Raw genomic sequence first — 16,413 nt, forward strand, 5'->3', positions numbered from 1 at the left:
CTACTAAAAAAATTGGTAATGGAAACTTATGATTCAAAGACAGGGAAAGCTATCCCATGCTCCTGGATTGGAATAATACATATTGGTAAAACGGCCATATTACCCAAAGCAATTTACAGATTTAATGCAATCCCTATCAAATTACCCATGAGATTCTTCACAGAACTAGAACAAATAATCCTTAAATTTATATGGAACCATAACAGATCCAGAATAGCTAAAGCAATCCAGAAGAAAAAGAACAAAACAGGAGGCATAACCCTCCCAGACATGAGACAATACCACAAAGCTACAGAAATTGAAATAGTGTGGTACTGGCAAAAACAGACCTATGGATTAATGGAACAGAATAGAGAGCCTAGAAATAAACCCACATACCTATGGTCAATTAATTTTGGACAAAGGAGACCAGAATATTCAATGGGGAAAAGTCTCTTCAGCAAGTGGTGCTGGGAAAGTTGGACAGTCACATGCAAGCCAATGAAGTTAGAACACACCACACACAAACTCAAAATGGCTTAAAGACTTAAATATAAGACATGACAACATAAAACATCTTAAAGAGAACATAGGCAAAACATTCTCTGACATAAATTAACTGATGTTTCCTTAGGTCTCCTAAGGCAATAGAAATAAAATAAAAAGTGAACAAATGAGATCTAATCAAATGTAAAAACTCTTGCACAGCAAAGGAAACCATAAACAAAATGAAAAAACAATCTATGGACTGGCAGAAAATATTTGCAAATGATGCAAATTTCTTAACAAGGAAACCTTAACAAGGGTTTAATTTCCAAAACATACTAACAGTTCATACAATTCAATAACACAAAAACAAACAACCCAATAAAAAAAATGAGCAGAAGGAGGGCGTTTAGGGGAGAATGGATACATGTATATATATGGCTGAGTCCCTTTGCACTCCACCTAAAACTATAAAACATTGATAATTGGCTAACAAAATTGTTAACTGACTGTGCATGCTCAGATGCTTCAGCAACTCTTTGTCCCTATGGACTATAGCCCGCCAGGCTCCTCTATCCATGGGGCTTCCCAGGCAAGAATACTGGAGTGGGTTGCCCCCGCTCCTCCAAGGGATCTTCCCAACTCAGGGAATGACCCCACATCTCCTGCATAAAAGGCAGATTCTCTACCACTGAGCCACCAGGGAAGTCCCTAACTGACTATAGTTCAATACAAAAATAAAAAGTTGTTTTTAAAAATATGAGCAGAAGATGTAAATAGACATTTCTCCAAAGAAGACATACAGCAGATGGCCAATAGGTACATGAAAAGATTCTCATCATCACTAATTATTATAAAAATGCAAATCAAAAGAACAATGATCAAACCACCTCACACTGGTCATAATGGTCATCAAAAAGTCTACAGGAATTTCCTGGCAGTCCAGAGGTTAAGAATCTGCCTGCCAATGCAGAGGACATGGGTTTGATCTCTTGTCTGGGAAGACTCCACATGCTGTAGGACAACTAAGTCAGTGTGCCCCAACTACGGAAGTCAGCACATGCCCTAGAGTCCACACTCTACCAAAGAAGCCAAGGCAATAAGAAACCCATGCACCAAGACTAGACTGTAGTCCCTGTTCAATGCAACTAAAGAAAGCCTGCATGCAGATAGTTTTTATTTTTTTTTTAATTTTATTTTTTAACTTTATAAAATAAATAGTTTTTAAAGTCTACAAATAATAAATGCTAGAGAGGCTGTGGGGAAAAGTAAACTCTCTTATACTGTTGGTAGGAAAGTAAATTGGTCCAGCCACTATGGAGAGCAGTGTGGAGATTCCTCAAAAAACTAAAAATAAACACAATAATAGTTGGGGACTTTAATACCCCACTTTCATCAGTGGACAGATCATCCAGACAGAAAATTAATAGCGAAAACATGGGCCTTAAATGACACTTTAGACCAGATGAACTTCACTGATATTTAGAGAGCATTCCATCCAAAAGCAGCAGACTACACATTCTTCTCAAGTGCACACAGAACATCCTCCAGGATAGATCACATGCTGGGCCAAAAGGCATGCCTTGATATAGTTAAGAAAAGTGAAATCATATCAAGCATCTTTTCTTATTACAACACTATGATATTAGAAATAAACTAAACACTGTTATACCGGAAATAAGGAGAACAAGAAGGAGCAGGTGGACATGGAGTACATCTCTCTCCACGGATACATCAGGAATACACCATCAGACAGAGAACTGCATGCACAATGCCAGCTGAGAGCATAGAGGAGTACCTGATGAGTGGAAAAGAATATATAGAACCACGCAAAATTTGGTAGGATGAAGGAACTAGGGGGAAAAACAAGAGTGTTAGTAGGACTGGACCTGCCCTCGGCAGTGGGGGAACTGAAGCAGGGGTCCGATCCCCACATGGGGGCAATTGTCTGAGTCAGAGGAGAAACATTTAAGTCTGACAGTAAAACAGCTGATCTGTGGCAGCCTAAATGGAATGAGAATCAGACAGTTCTTGCCACAGCCATACATACCCCAGAGAGGGATGTAGGTCCCTTAGAGGGTACAGTGGCTGGGAGCTGGAGTTTGGGGATTGTGGAGCAATCCCAGGGCGAGGGCTGCTGTTGACTGCAGAGAGATAGATCAAGGGGATGTGAGGGAGGAGATTGTGGAAGGAGATGCCTGTGGAGGGAGGCCGGGCAGCCATGGAAGTAAGGCAGTGGAGCCATCACCATAGCCTTTCTGTTTCCACATGCCACAATCAGCAGCTGAACAACAGAGAGGCTGGCCCATTAAACCCCTGAGGCACTGAAGTACAGAGTAGACTCCAGTCACGGGGGCCCCTCTATGTGCCTGACGCCCTGAACAACAGAGAAGGACCCCAGGCAACGGAGTCCTCTAAGTGTCTCAATGGGCAGAGCTACGGAGAAAGACTGGCCAAAGAGGCCTTCTGATCCCCAGCTACAAGAGGCTCCAAAAAATTCTCTTATAACTCCTGTGATGGAGGCAGTCCCTGCCCCTGCACACTTGGCATTGCCAGGGTCCCTGAAAGCCAAGCAGGTGTGCCACCTTTATGCTCAACTCTCACTGGGGCAGAGCTGCCACAGGCAAAAAAAAGTCTTGCATCTATGCACACAGGGTCACTTTGGTAGTGTCCGACTCTTTGCCACCCTGCAGACTGTGGCCTGTCAGGCTTCTCAATCAGGGAGGTGGGCTCTCCAGGCAAGAATACTGGAACCTATTGGCCAATACTGGTTGCCATACCCTTCTGGAGCACTATATTTCCTGCTGCCCTAACCGCCAACTTCCCTGAGTACCTCGTGCTGCCAGAACCCCTGCAACCCAAACAGCTGCACCACTGCCACACCTGGCCTTCACAGGGGCAAACCCAAGTCCTCCAGGGCAGCCTCAGGAGCAAACCCCAGTGGACGACCCACATGCAGAGGTGAAAATAAAACCACAACTGAAACCCAGGGGCAGTGTGGCTAAGGAAGAAGACCCCAAACCTTCCCACCAGCTGTACAAGCTGCAGATCAAATCCACAGGATCAACTAGGCCGATTCTGTGTCTATGGAATTTATAAAAAGTCATTGAGAGCTACCACAAAAAAAAAGCACTAGTTCTGATAGCTGTGGACATTGGAGGCAAGAACACACAGGAGTAGGACCAGATTAGAATCTGAGCTGTCCCCATAGCAACTCCAGAGATCAGCACAGTGTTGGAGGGCATCCTAGGGTGGTGAAGTGGACTATGACTCCAAGCAAGGGAAAGGACTCTGACAGCAGTGATTCAAGAAAAACATTTATTATTCTTATGTTTCAACTTGCTCTGTAGATTCTTTTGGATTTCCCCCCCTCTGTTAAATTGTCAATTTTATTGGCACTATGAAATCTAATTAAACTTTTGAGCTTTTTTTTTTTGTCACATTTTTTATTGCCGTTATAAACCTCCGCCTCTACATTGGGCTTTTGTGGTTCTGTGGAGCTTTCCTTTTTTTTCTTTTCTCTTTTCTTAATTTTAATTTTTTAAACCTATTATTTTTTCTACATTTATTCCTTTGTTTGCTTTTCCTACTGTTCTTTTCCACTTGCAGTTAATCTTTAATGTATTTAAATCTTCTTTATCTACCTCTATTTAACTTTGCATATCTATTCAGTCACACTTTTTATTGTTGCTATAAACCTCTGCCTCTACATTGGGCTTTTGCAGTTCTGTGGAGTTTTCCTTTTTTATTTCTTCTTCCAGTTTTTTTTTTTTCCTTTTCTCTTTTTCGTAATTTTAATTTTTAATTTTTTTAAACCTATTATATTTTTTCTACATTTATTCCTTTGCCTTTCCTACTGTTCTTTTCCCCTTGCAGTTAATCTTTAATATATATAAATCTTCTTTATCTACCTCTGTTTAACTTTGCATATCTATTCTTTTTTTTCTTTCTTTCCTTTCCTCTCAACACATCTGTTGGTTTTGTTTTCATTGCTTTATTCCCCACATGGCACTTTGCTTTAGTTTTGTTTTCCAGTTTGGCTTTAGTTTTGTTAACTGGTAAATATAATTTTTGATTTCCTTTGTTTGCCGGGTCAATCTACTGTACTTTATTTTTGTTGGACTGTTTTCACTTTGCTCATGGATGTATAAGTATATGTGTATATTCCATTATTTTCATTATTATTTGCCTAATTTTGTAACAGCCATTTGTCTGGGATTCATCTTTGGTTTCTCATTTTTGGATATTTTTTTTTAATCTCACTTAATGCCATAACCACTTGTGGAATTTTCGTTCCTGACCAGAGATCAAGCCTTGAGCCTTTGGAGTGGGAGTACTGACTCCAAGACCCTAGACTACCAGAGAACTAATCCTAGGGAGTATCAAATAGAACTCACACAAAGGAAACCGCATGAATACGAGTCCTGGCATCACCCAACCACCAGTAGCACCCTGTGCAGGATGCCTCATCTAAACAGCAAACAAACCAAAAATACAAATCCAATCATCAGCAGACAGGGTTACCACCTCACTCAGAGGAAAAACAAACAAAAACTCAGCACAAATCTCACCCTGTAAGAAGCTTACACAAACCATTGGACTGACCTTAGAAGGGCAGAAACCAAAAGGAAGAAAGAATTCAACCCTGAAGCCTGGGAAAAGGAGACCTCAAACACAGTAAATTAGAAAAAAATAATGAAAAGGCAGAGAAATACTACACAAATGAAGGAACAAACTAGAAACACAGAAGTCCAAATAAATGAAGAGGAAATAGGCAAACTACCTGAAAAAGAATTCAGAATAATAATAGTAAAGATGATCAAAAACCTTGAAAACAAAATGGAGAAAATGCAAGAAATCAATTAGCAAAGACCTAGAAGAATTAAAGAATAAACATACAGAGACAAATAACACAATTACTGAAATTAAAAGTACTCTAGAATGAATCAATAGCAGAATATCTGAAGCAGAAGAACAAATCAGTGAGCTGGAAGATAAAATGGTGGAAATAACTTCTCATGAGTGGAATAAAGTAAAAAGAATGAAAAGAACTGAGGATAGTCTCAGAGACCTCTGGGACAATATCAAATGCACCAACATTTGAATTATAGGGATCTTGGAAGGAAAGTTATGACCAACCTAGATAGCATATTCAAAAGCAGAGACATTACTTTGCCAACAAAGGTCTGTCTAGTCAAGGCTATGGTTTTTCCAGTGGTCATGTATGGATGTGAGAGTTGGACCATGAAGAAGGCTGAGCGCCGAAGAATTGATGCTTTTGAACTGTGGTGTTGGAGAAGACTCTTGAGAGTCCCTTGGACTGCAAGGAGATCCAACCAGTCCATTCTGAAGGAGATCAGCCCTAGGATTTCTTTGGAAGGAATGATGCTAAAGCTGAAACTCCAGTATTTTGGCCACCTCATGCGAAGAGTTGACTCATTGGAAAAGACTCTGATGCTGGGAGGGATTGGGGGCAGGAAGAGAGGGGGACAACAGAGGATGAGATGGCTGGATGGCATCACTGACCCGATGGACGTGAGTCTGGGTGAACTCTGGGAGTTGGTGATGGACAGGGAGGCCTGGCATGCTGCAATTCATGGGGTCGCAAAAAGTCGGACAAGACTGAGTGACTGAACTGAACTTGCGTGGAGAATCCCACGGACAGAGGAGCCTGTTGGGCTGCCATCTGTGGGGTCACACAGAGTTGGACACAACTGACGTAACTCAGCAGCAGCAGAAGAGAAAAAGAAAGGGTATGAGAAAATTTTTGAAGAGATTATAGTTGAAAATCTCCCCAATATGGAAAAGAAAATAATCAAGCCAAGAGGAACAAAGAATCCTATACAGGGTAAATCCAAGGAGAAACACACCAAGACACATACAACTAATCAAACTAACAAAGACTAATCACTAAGTTCAGTTCAGTTGCTCAGTCATGTCCAACTCTTTGCAACCCCATAAACTGCAGCACACCAGGCTGTCCATCACCAACTGCTGGAGTCTACCCAAACCCATATCCATTGAGTTGGTGATGCCATCCAACCATCTCATCCTCTGTTGTCCCCTTCTCCTCCTGCCCTCAATCACTAAGAAAGAATATTAAAAGCAGCAAGGGAGAAGCAACAGTTAACATACAAGGGAAACCCCATACATTTAACAGCTGATCTTTCAGCAGAAACTCTGCAAGCCAGAAGGGAATGGCAGGATATATTTAAAGTACTGAAAGGGAAAAATCTACAACCAAGATTACTGTATCTGGCAAGGATCTCATGCAAAATTGATGGAGATATAAAAAGCTTTTAAAACAAGCAAAAGTTAAGAGAATTCAGTACCACCAAACCAGCTTTACAACAAATGTTAAAGGGACTTATATAGTCAGGAAATACAAGAGAAGAAAAAAGATTTATAAAATCAACCCCAAACAATTAAGAAAATGGCAATAGGAACATATATATCAATAACTACTTTAAATGAAAATGGATTAAATGCTCCAACCAAAAGACACAGACTGGCTGAATGGATACAAAAACAAGACCCACGTATATCCTGTCTACAAGAAACCTACATCAGACCTAAAGACACATATAGACTAAAAGTGAGATGATGGAAAAATATACTCCACACAAATGGGAAGCAAAAGAAAACTGGAGTAGCAATCCTCATATCAGACAAAATAGACCTTAAAATAAAGAACATTATAAAAGATAAGGAAGGACACTACATAATGATTAAGGTATCAATCCAAGAGGAAGACATAACAGTTCTAAATATCAATGCACACAACACAGGAGTACCTCAATACATAAGACAGACACTAACAGACATAAAAGGAGAAATTGACAGTAACACAAAAATAGTAGGAGACTTTAACACCTCACCCACACCAATGGACAGATCATCAAAACAGAAAATTAATAAGGAAACATAAGTCTTAAATGATACATTAGATGAGATGGATCTCATTGCTATCTTCAGGACAGTCCATCCAAATGCAGAAGAATACACCTTCTTCTCAACTGCACATGGAACATTCTCCAGGATAGACCACATCTTGGGTCACAAATCAAACCTCAGCAGATTTAAGAAAATTTAAATCATATCAAGTATCTTCTCCAACCACAATGTTATGAGATTAGATATCAACCACAAGAAAAAAAACTGTAAGAAACACAAACACGTGGAGATTAAACAACACATTTCTAAATAACCAACAGGTTCCTGAAGAAATCAAAAGGAAAATAAAAACATTTCTAGAAACAAATGACGATGAAAACATGACAATTCAAAACCTATGGGATGCAGCAAAAGCAGTTCTAAGAGGGAAGTCTATAGCAATACAATCCTACCTCAAGAAACAAGAAAAACATCAAATAGACAACCTAACTTTACACCTAAAACAACTGAAAAAAGAACAACAAAACCCCAAAATTAGAAGGAAAGAAATCATAAAAGATCCAAGCAGAAAAAAATGAAAAAGAAATGAAAAAAACGATAGTAAAGATTAATAAAACTAAAAGCTGGTTCTTTGAGAAGATAAAATTGACAAACCGTTAGCCGTACTCATCAAGAAAAAAAGAGAAGAGTCAAATCAACAAAATTAGAAATGAAAAAGGAGAGGTTACAACAGACAATGAAGAAATACAAAGGATTATAAGAGATTATTATGAACAACTATATGACAATAAAATGGATAACCTGGAAGAAATGGATAGATTCTTAGAAAAGTTCAATCTTCCAATACTGAATCAGGGAGAAATAGAAATTATCAACAACCCAATTACAAGCACTGAAATTGAAGCTGTGATCAAAGATCTCCCGAAAAACAAAAGCCCAGAACCAATGGCTTCACAGGAGAATTCTATCAAACACTTAGAGAAGAACTAATGCCTAACCTTCTAAAACTCTTTCAAAAAATTTCAGAGGAAGGAACCCTTCCAAACTCATTCTATGAGGCCATCATCACCCTGAGACCAAAACCAGACAAAGACACCACAAAAAAAGAAAACTACAGGACAATATCACACTGATGAACATAGATGCAAAAATCCTCAACAAAATTTTAGCAAACAATTCAGCAACACATCAAAAAGCTCATACACCATGATCAAGTTGGGTCTATTCCAGGGACGCAAGGATTCTACAATATATGCAAATCAATCAATGTAATACATCATATTAAAAGATAAAAACCATATGATCATCTCAATATATGCAGAAAAAGTCTTTAACAAAATTCGGCATCCATTTATGATTAAAACTCTTCAAAAATGGGCATAGGTGGAATCTACCTCAACATAGTAAAAGCCATATATGATAAGCCTACAGCAAACATTATTCTCAATGGTGAAAAACTGAAAGCATTCCCCCTAAGATTAGGAACAAGACAAGGGAGTCCACTTTCACCACTATTATTCAACATAGTTTTGGAAGTCATAGCTACAGCAATCAGAGAAGAAAAAGAGGTAAAAGGAATCCAGATAAGAAAAGAAGAAGTAAAGCTCTCACTGTTTGCAGATGACATGATATTGTACATAAAAAACCCTAAAGATAGTATCAGAAAATTACTACAGCTAATCAGTGAATTTAGCAAAGTTGCAGGATACAAAACCAATACACAGAAATCACTTGCATTTCTACATACTAACAATGAAAAATCAGAAAGAGAAATTGAGGAACCAATCCCATTCACCATTGCAACAAAAAGAATTAAATATCTAGGAATGACCTTACCTAAGGAGACAAAAGAAATGTACACAGAAAATTATAAGACACTAATGAAAGAAATCAAAGACGACATAAACAGATGGAGAGACATTCCATGTTCCTGGGTAGGAAGAATCAATATTGTGAAAAATGACTATACTACCAAACGCAATCTAGAGATTCAATGAGATCCCTATCAAATTACAGGTGGCATTTTTTCACAGAACTAGAACAAAAAAATTCACAATTCATATGGAAACACAAAAGACCCTGAATAGCCAAAGCAGTCTTGAGAAAGAAGAACGGAGCTGGAGGAAACAACCTTCCTGACTTCATATTATACTACAAAGCTACAATCATCAAGACAGTACAGTAGTGGAACAAAAACAGAAATACAGACCAATGGAACAAGACAGAAAGCCCAGAAATAAACCCATGCACCTATGGGTACCTTATTTTTGACAAAGGAGGCAAGAATATACAACGAGGCAAAGACAGCCTCTTAAATAAATGGTGCTGAGAAAACTGGACAGTTATGTGTAAGAAAATGAAATCAGAACACTTCCTAACACCATACACAAAGACAAACTCAAAACGGATTAAATACCTACATGTAAGACTAGAAACTATAAAACTCTTAGAGGAAAACATAGGCAGAACACTCGATGACATAAATCAAAGCAAGATCCTCTATGACCCACCTCCGAGAGTAATAGAAATAAAAACAAAAGTAAACAAGTGGGACCTGATTAAACTTAAAAGCTTTCACACAGCAAAGTAAACTATAAACAAGGTGAAAAGACAACCCTCAGAATGGGAGAAAATAATAGCAAATGAAACAACTGACAAATGATTAATTTCTAAAATATACAAGCAGCTCATACAACTCAAAGCCAGAAAAACAAACAACCCAAACAAAAAGTGGGAAAAAGGCCTAAAGAGACATTTCTCCAAAGACATACAGATAGCTAACAAACACATGAAAAGATGTTCAACATTGCTCATTATTTGAGAAATGCAAATCAAAACTACAATGAGATATCACCTCACACCGGTCATAATGGCCATCATCAAAATGTCTACCAACAATAAATGCTGGAGAGGGTGAGGAGAAAAGGGAATGCTCTTGCACTGTTGGTGGGAATGTAAATTGATACAGCCACTATGGAAGAGAGTATGGAGATTCCTTAAAAAACTAGGAATAAAACCACCATATGACCCAGCAATCCCACTCCTAGGCATATATCCTGAGAAAACCAAAATGGAAAAAGACATATGTATCCCATTGTTCACTGCAGCACTGTTTACAATAACTAGAACATGGAAGCAACCTAGATGTCCACTGACAGATGAATGGATAAAGAAGTTGTGGTACATATACACAATGGAATATTACTCAGCCATAAAAAGGAACGTCAGTCAGTTCTGATGAGGTGAATGAACCTAGAACCTATTATACAGAGTTAAGTGAATCGAAAGAGAAATATAAATATCATATTCTAATGCATATATGGAATCTAGAAGAATGATACTGAAGAACTTACAGGGCAGCAATGGAGAAACAGACATAGAGAACAGGCAGCAATGGAGAAACAGACAGAGAGAACAGACTTATGGACATGGCGAGAGAGGAGGAGAGGGTAAAATGTATGCAAAGAGTAACATGGAAACTTATATTACCATATGTAAAACAGATAGCAAACTGGGAATTTGCTGTATGGCTCAGGAAACTCAAACAGGGACTCTGTATCAATCTAGAACGGTGGGATGGGGCAGGAGATGGGAGGGAGTTTCAAAGGGGAGGGAATATATGTGTACAGATGACTGATTCATGTTGAGGTTTGACAGAAAACAACAAAATTCTGTAAAGCAATTATCCTTCAATTAAAAAAATTAATAAAAGAAAAATTCTACAAGCTAGGCTTCAACAGTACGTGAACTGAGAATTTCCAGATGTTCAAGCTGGATTTAGAAAAGGCAAAAGAACCAGAGATCAAAGTGCCAACATCCATTGGATCACAGAAAAAGCCAGAGAATTCCAGAAAAACATCTACTACTGCTTTATTGACTACACTAGAGCCTATGACTGTGTGGATCACAACCAACTGTGGGAAATTTTTAAAGAGATGGGAATACCAGACCACTTTACCTGCCTCATGAGAAATCTGTATGCAGGTCAAGAAGCAAGTTAGACCTGGACATGGAACAACGGACTGGTTCCAAATTGGGAATGGAGTACGTCAACACTGTATATTGTCACCCTGCTTATTTAACTTATATGCAGAGTACATCATGCAAAATGCCAGACTGGATGAAGCACAAGCTAGAATCAAGATTGTAGGAAGATATATCAATAACCTCAGATACACAGATGACACCACCCTTATGGCAGAAAGTGAAGAGGAACTAAAGAGCCTCTTGATGAAAGTGAAAGAAGAGAGTGAAAAAGCTGGCTTAAAGCTCGACATTCAAAAAACAAAGATCATGGCATCCAGCCCCATCACTTCATAGCAAATAAATGCGGAATCAATGGAAACAGTGGCAGACTTTATTTTCTTGGGCTCCAAAATCACTGCAGATGGTGACTGCAGCCATGAAATTAAAAGACACTTGCTCCTTGGAAGAAATGCTATGAAAAACTTAGACAGCATATTAAAAAGCAGAGACATTACTGAGCTGGCAAAGGTTCATATAGTCAAAGCTATGGTTTTCCCAGGAGTCATGAATGGATGTGAGAGCTGGACCATAAAGAAGGCTGAATGCTAAAGATTGATGCTTTTGAACTGTGGTGCTGGAAAAGACTCTTGAGAGTCCCTTGGACAACAAGATCATCAACCAGTCAATCCTAAAGGAAATCAACCCTGAATATTCACCAGAAGGACTGACTCTGAAGCTGAAGCTCTAATATTCTGGCCACCTGATGCAAAGAGCCAACTCATTGGAAAAGACTCTGATGCTGGAAGGATTGAGGGTGGGAGGAGAAGAGGGTGACAGAGTATGAGATGGTTGGATGGTATCACACACTCAATGACATGAATTTGAGCAAACTCTAGGAGATAGTAAAGGACAGGGAAGCCTGACATGCTTCAGTCCATGGGGGTCACAAAGAATCAGACACAACTGAATGACTGAACAATACAGCCCAAAAGGCAATTTCAGAATACGGAAATCAGGTTTTTCTGGCCCCCAATCAAGAAACTGACTCCCTTCAGGTTTAGCTGGGTGATTTTGTCTTCCTAAAAACATGGAGAGAAGGGTCTCCCTCTGATCAATTACTGCCCAAGTGGAAGGGCCCTTACTAAGTTCTTCTCAGCACCCCTGTATGTGTGCATGCTAAATCACTTCAGTCATGTCCAACTCTATGCGACCCTATGGACTGTAGCCCACCATGCTCCTCTGTCCATGGGGATCCTTGAGGCAAGAGTACTGGAGTGGGTTGCCATCCCCTCCTCCAAGGGATCTCCTCAGTTCAGAGATTGAACTTGAGTCTCTTATGTCTCCTGCATTAGCAGGTGGGTTCTTTACCACTAGTACCACCTGGGAACACTCTCAACACCCCATGGCAGTAAAATTACATGGGATCAACAACTGCATTCACCTGTTCCAAATCAAGCCAGTTCCTCGAGTCCACACAGGACTCCAGCAATGAAAAGGAAGACACCCCCAAGTGGACCTGTGAGCCCACTGAAGGCCTGAGGTTCCTATTTAAAAATCAACAAGTAGGGACTTCCTTGGTGGCGCAGTTGATAAGAATCCTCCTGTCAATGCATGAGACATGGTAAAGGAAGATTCCACAAGCTGTGGAGCAACTATGTCCGTGTGCTACAACTACGGAGCCCATGCTGTAGAGCCTGCAATCCACAACTACTGCAGTGTGCATGCCTAGAGCCTGTGCTCCACTACAAGAGAAGCCACTGCAATGAGAAGCCCACGCACTGCAACAAAGAGTAGCCCCGCTCACCACAACTTAAAAAAGGTCCAGGCAAAGTAACAAAGACCCAGAGAAGCCATAAATAAATATATAAAGTTTTTTAAAAATTACAAATCAACAAGTTGAATATATATACTTAAAGGACAGACATTGTTGGCAGGTAAGTAAAATGAGTTGGTGAGTTGGACTCCTAGTTGTCATTTTTGCTATTATTCTCTTACTTATTTCAACTCAAGTTAAAGACTATTCACTGAAAGCTCACTGCTGCCACTCCAAAACCATTATTCACCCTAATATTTGTCTCCCTTCTATGCATATCCACACAAGGGGGATGGAAGAGCAACTCCATAGTACAAATATCCTTCACCATAGGAAAAAAATGAAAGTCTTAATAACTGTTGTATCTGCCACAACAACCCTCATGAGGCCCTGGGGTGACCCATCTTATACTCAGCCTCAGCCAACACTTCTTTATACATCCTTAACCAGTCCAACTAGTCTTGGGAACCACGCATAGAAGGGCTTCACTCCATGGTCAACTGGACATGCTTTAACCTGTCCTCAGTCATCTCTGCACTAACTTGACTGGAAAAGTACCCAGCCTTTTCTGAAAACCCACAGGGATCCAACTTTCAAGACTTCAAGATCTGGTGGTCATCTTTAGGGATAGGACATGATGCATATGTTGAAGGTCGGTTCAAATATACAAATGCAAAAGAGGGACACCTAAAGTGATCTCAACAGAGATAGATGGGACCAGAATTCCACCCATTGTATACATCTGGGATCCTGGTAGTGCACGACCTACACCCATTTTTGAAACTGGAAAGGGGGCACTCTACCTCCTTCATTCACAGAATGTAACATAACTGCCTTGCTTGAAGAGGAATCTCTTCCTCCCAGATAAGACCCAGTTGTTAGAGGTGGGGATCCGAAGCAAATCAAGGCCCCAGCTGCACCTACTCAGCAGACTCCACCCTCACCTGGCATAGCCAGCTTCTTCAGGTAAACAGAACCCAGATGTGGCTATGTGCTTCAGGACAGGTTAGTTTTACCCTAACCTCAGAAACCCAAAAGGAAGGCTGCAGGGTCCCATTCATGTGAGTCCCCTCTGAGCGGTGGCTACCAATGCATACACAGATGATTAACCATGGTATCCTGCACATTCGCCTTTTTAGCCCCTGGAGGGACACCAGTATATGTCTTCATTCCCTGCCCCTGGCTCAAGTGTGTGGCTGGCCTCTCTTGGCAGGCAGTGTAACTGCTGTTCGTCTAGTGGCCCCACAGGGAGATTTTGCCTACCACAAGGCAAGGCTTCATAAGTAGGGAATTACTCTACCCCAACCAGGAGCACGAGGAATGTACTCTCCAGACTCTCAACCTCCCTTCAGTTCAGTTCAGTCATGCCTGACTCTTTGCGACCCCATGGACTGCAGCACGCTGGGCCTCCCTGTGCATCACCAATTCCTGGAGTTTACTCTAACTCATGTCTGTCGAGTTGGTGATGCCATCCAACCATCTCATCCTCTGTCACCCCCTTCTCCTCCCGCCTTCAGTCTTTCCCAGCATCAGGGCCTTTTCAAATGAGTCAGTTCTTCACATCAAGTGGCCAAAGTACTGGAGTTTGAGCTTCAGCATCAGTCCTTCCAATGAATATTCAACACTGATTTCCATTAGGATGGACTGGTTTGATCTCCCTTAATCCCTAGCCAATGTAGAAGACTGGCCTTGGGCTATCTCCTAGCAGAGCAGGGAAGGGTATTTGCAACAAACCATAAAACCACGTTGCACCTACATCATCACCACTGGCCAGGTGGAAGATACCCAAAACGTATAGAAAGCAGGCTCAACAGCTACACAATTTTGGAAAGGGTAACCGCAGTGCAGACTCCATATGGACCACAGTCAGAGGGGTACTGTTAATACATACCCCTGGTCCTACCCCTATTTGGACCTCTGTTCCCAACAGTACTTTTGCTGAATTTTGGCCCCTGCCTTCTAAACCTGCTTGTTAAGTTTGTTTTTTCCAGATTACAAGTTTTACCTGCAGGTGAAGGTATGCCAGGGATTTCAACCTGGCCCACATGAAGATGGAGACAACCATCATCACCTGGACTGAGCTGCAGCTTCCTATTCCCTGCGCTCCATCCGTGTCCTGGAGGCCCCTACCTCTGACAGCAAGGTGGTCTGGACCCCACAGGTAGGGACAAGCCCTGACTCGGCTTGAAGCAGCTACAGAAGGTGGACCTCCGACCCTTAAAAGATTCTAAGGATCCAGACTCCTTGAGGGGGGCAATCAATGTTAGAGCAGGCAGAATGAGCAGAGAAGGGGGTGTGGGCCATGTGACAGGAGACCTTACATCCTGTGACCACGGGGTTCTTGATGAGACAGACAAGGGCGGGAACCTCCGTGTCGGAAAGTAACCTTCTGCTAGTTAAGCCCTCGTTACAGTAGAATCACCACCGCACCCGGGCATTGCCCGTCCCGCGCCGGCCACCAAGACAGACTCGAAAGACCAAACGACGAACAAAACTCGCTGCCCCCTGAGGAGGCGGCGGCCGGAAGATCCAGAGGAGTCCCCCGAGTCCCGCCCGTTAGCTACCCCTCTTCCCCGCCGTCCCGCCCACGTTACCGACTCGCGGGGAGAAACTTGGGACGGCCCCCCCGCTCCCGCCCCGCAGCCTCTGAATTCTCTCCGTGAGGAAACGACCCAGCCTCCGGGGCCGCGGCCAGGCGGCGAGACTCAACCCTGAACTTAGCTCCCGCTTCCCTGCTCTTCGGCCGCTGAGGAAAGCCCGTGCTGCCTACACCTCAGTCGCGGTCACGCTTGCCTGCTCAAACCCATCTGGGAAAGAACGCGCCCGCGTCCCCGCTCCCCCCAGCAGGGCCCTCACGACTTGACCCGCCACAGTCTCTCAAGCCTCTTTCCTCACTTCTTCCCCTCAGGCCCCGTGGGCCTACCTCGCCCGGGCGCACAAGTTCCCCTCACTGTGGGAGACTGACGGCCGCGCCGCTTCACCTGCCGTCGGCCGGGTTCCTGACGGCACCGCCACTGACAAGGCCCCACAGAACAGACGCTCAACAAAAAGTATGTGACGAGGGACCTACCGAGAGAAGCGTCCGAAGAGTCGAAGATAGCCTCTGCCTGAGGGAAAGATCCACTCCGCGGGGCCTCAGCAGCGTAGGCGGGGCGCACCAACAGGTGCAGCGCCTCGGCTAGCGCCCGACCCGGCCCCGCCCCCTCCTGAGAACGTGTCCCCCCCCTCGGCCCCGCCTCCGGTCCTGACTGGGGACGCTCCGGAGGCGGGGTCGG

The 16,413-nt window shown here is 42.2% G+C and overlaps 1 protein-coding gene and 1 long non-coding RNA gene across 7 annotated transcripts in view; one reads left to right on the plus strand and one right to left on the minus strand.

The window, feature by feature from the left end:
- PRELID3A (PRELI domain containing 3A) overlaps positions 1 to 16,341 on the minus strand; it is a 49,423-nt gene extending 33,082 nt beyond the window's left edge. For 3 of the 6 annotated variants that reach the window (XM_006043031.3, XM_006043029.3, XM_044934482.1), the window contains exon 1: positions 16,209 to 16,341. The gene's annotated coding sequence lies outside the window, so the exon portion shown is untranslated. The other 3 variants (XM_006043030.3, XM_006043032.3, XM_044934481.1) reach the window with 3 other exon arrangements.
- On the plus strand, positions 15,162 to 16,150 carry LOC123331127. Its single transcript, XR_006547598.1, has 2 exons — positions 15,162 to 15,299; positions 16,047 to 16,150. It is a non-coding gene; the product is annotated as an uncharacterized LOC123331127 (long non-coding RNA).
- Positions 16,342 to 16,413: the final 72 nt, after the last annotated feature.

Source organism: Bubalus bubalis, chromosome 22 (assembly GCF_019923935.1).
Source record: "Bubalus bubalis isolate 160015118507 breed Murrah chromosome 22, NDDB_SH_1, whole genome shotgun sequence".
Classification (NCBI taxonomy): Eukaryota; Metazoa; Chordata; class Mammalia; order Artiodactyla; family Bovidae; genus Bubalus; species Bubalus bubalis.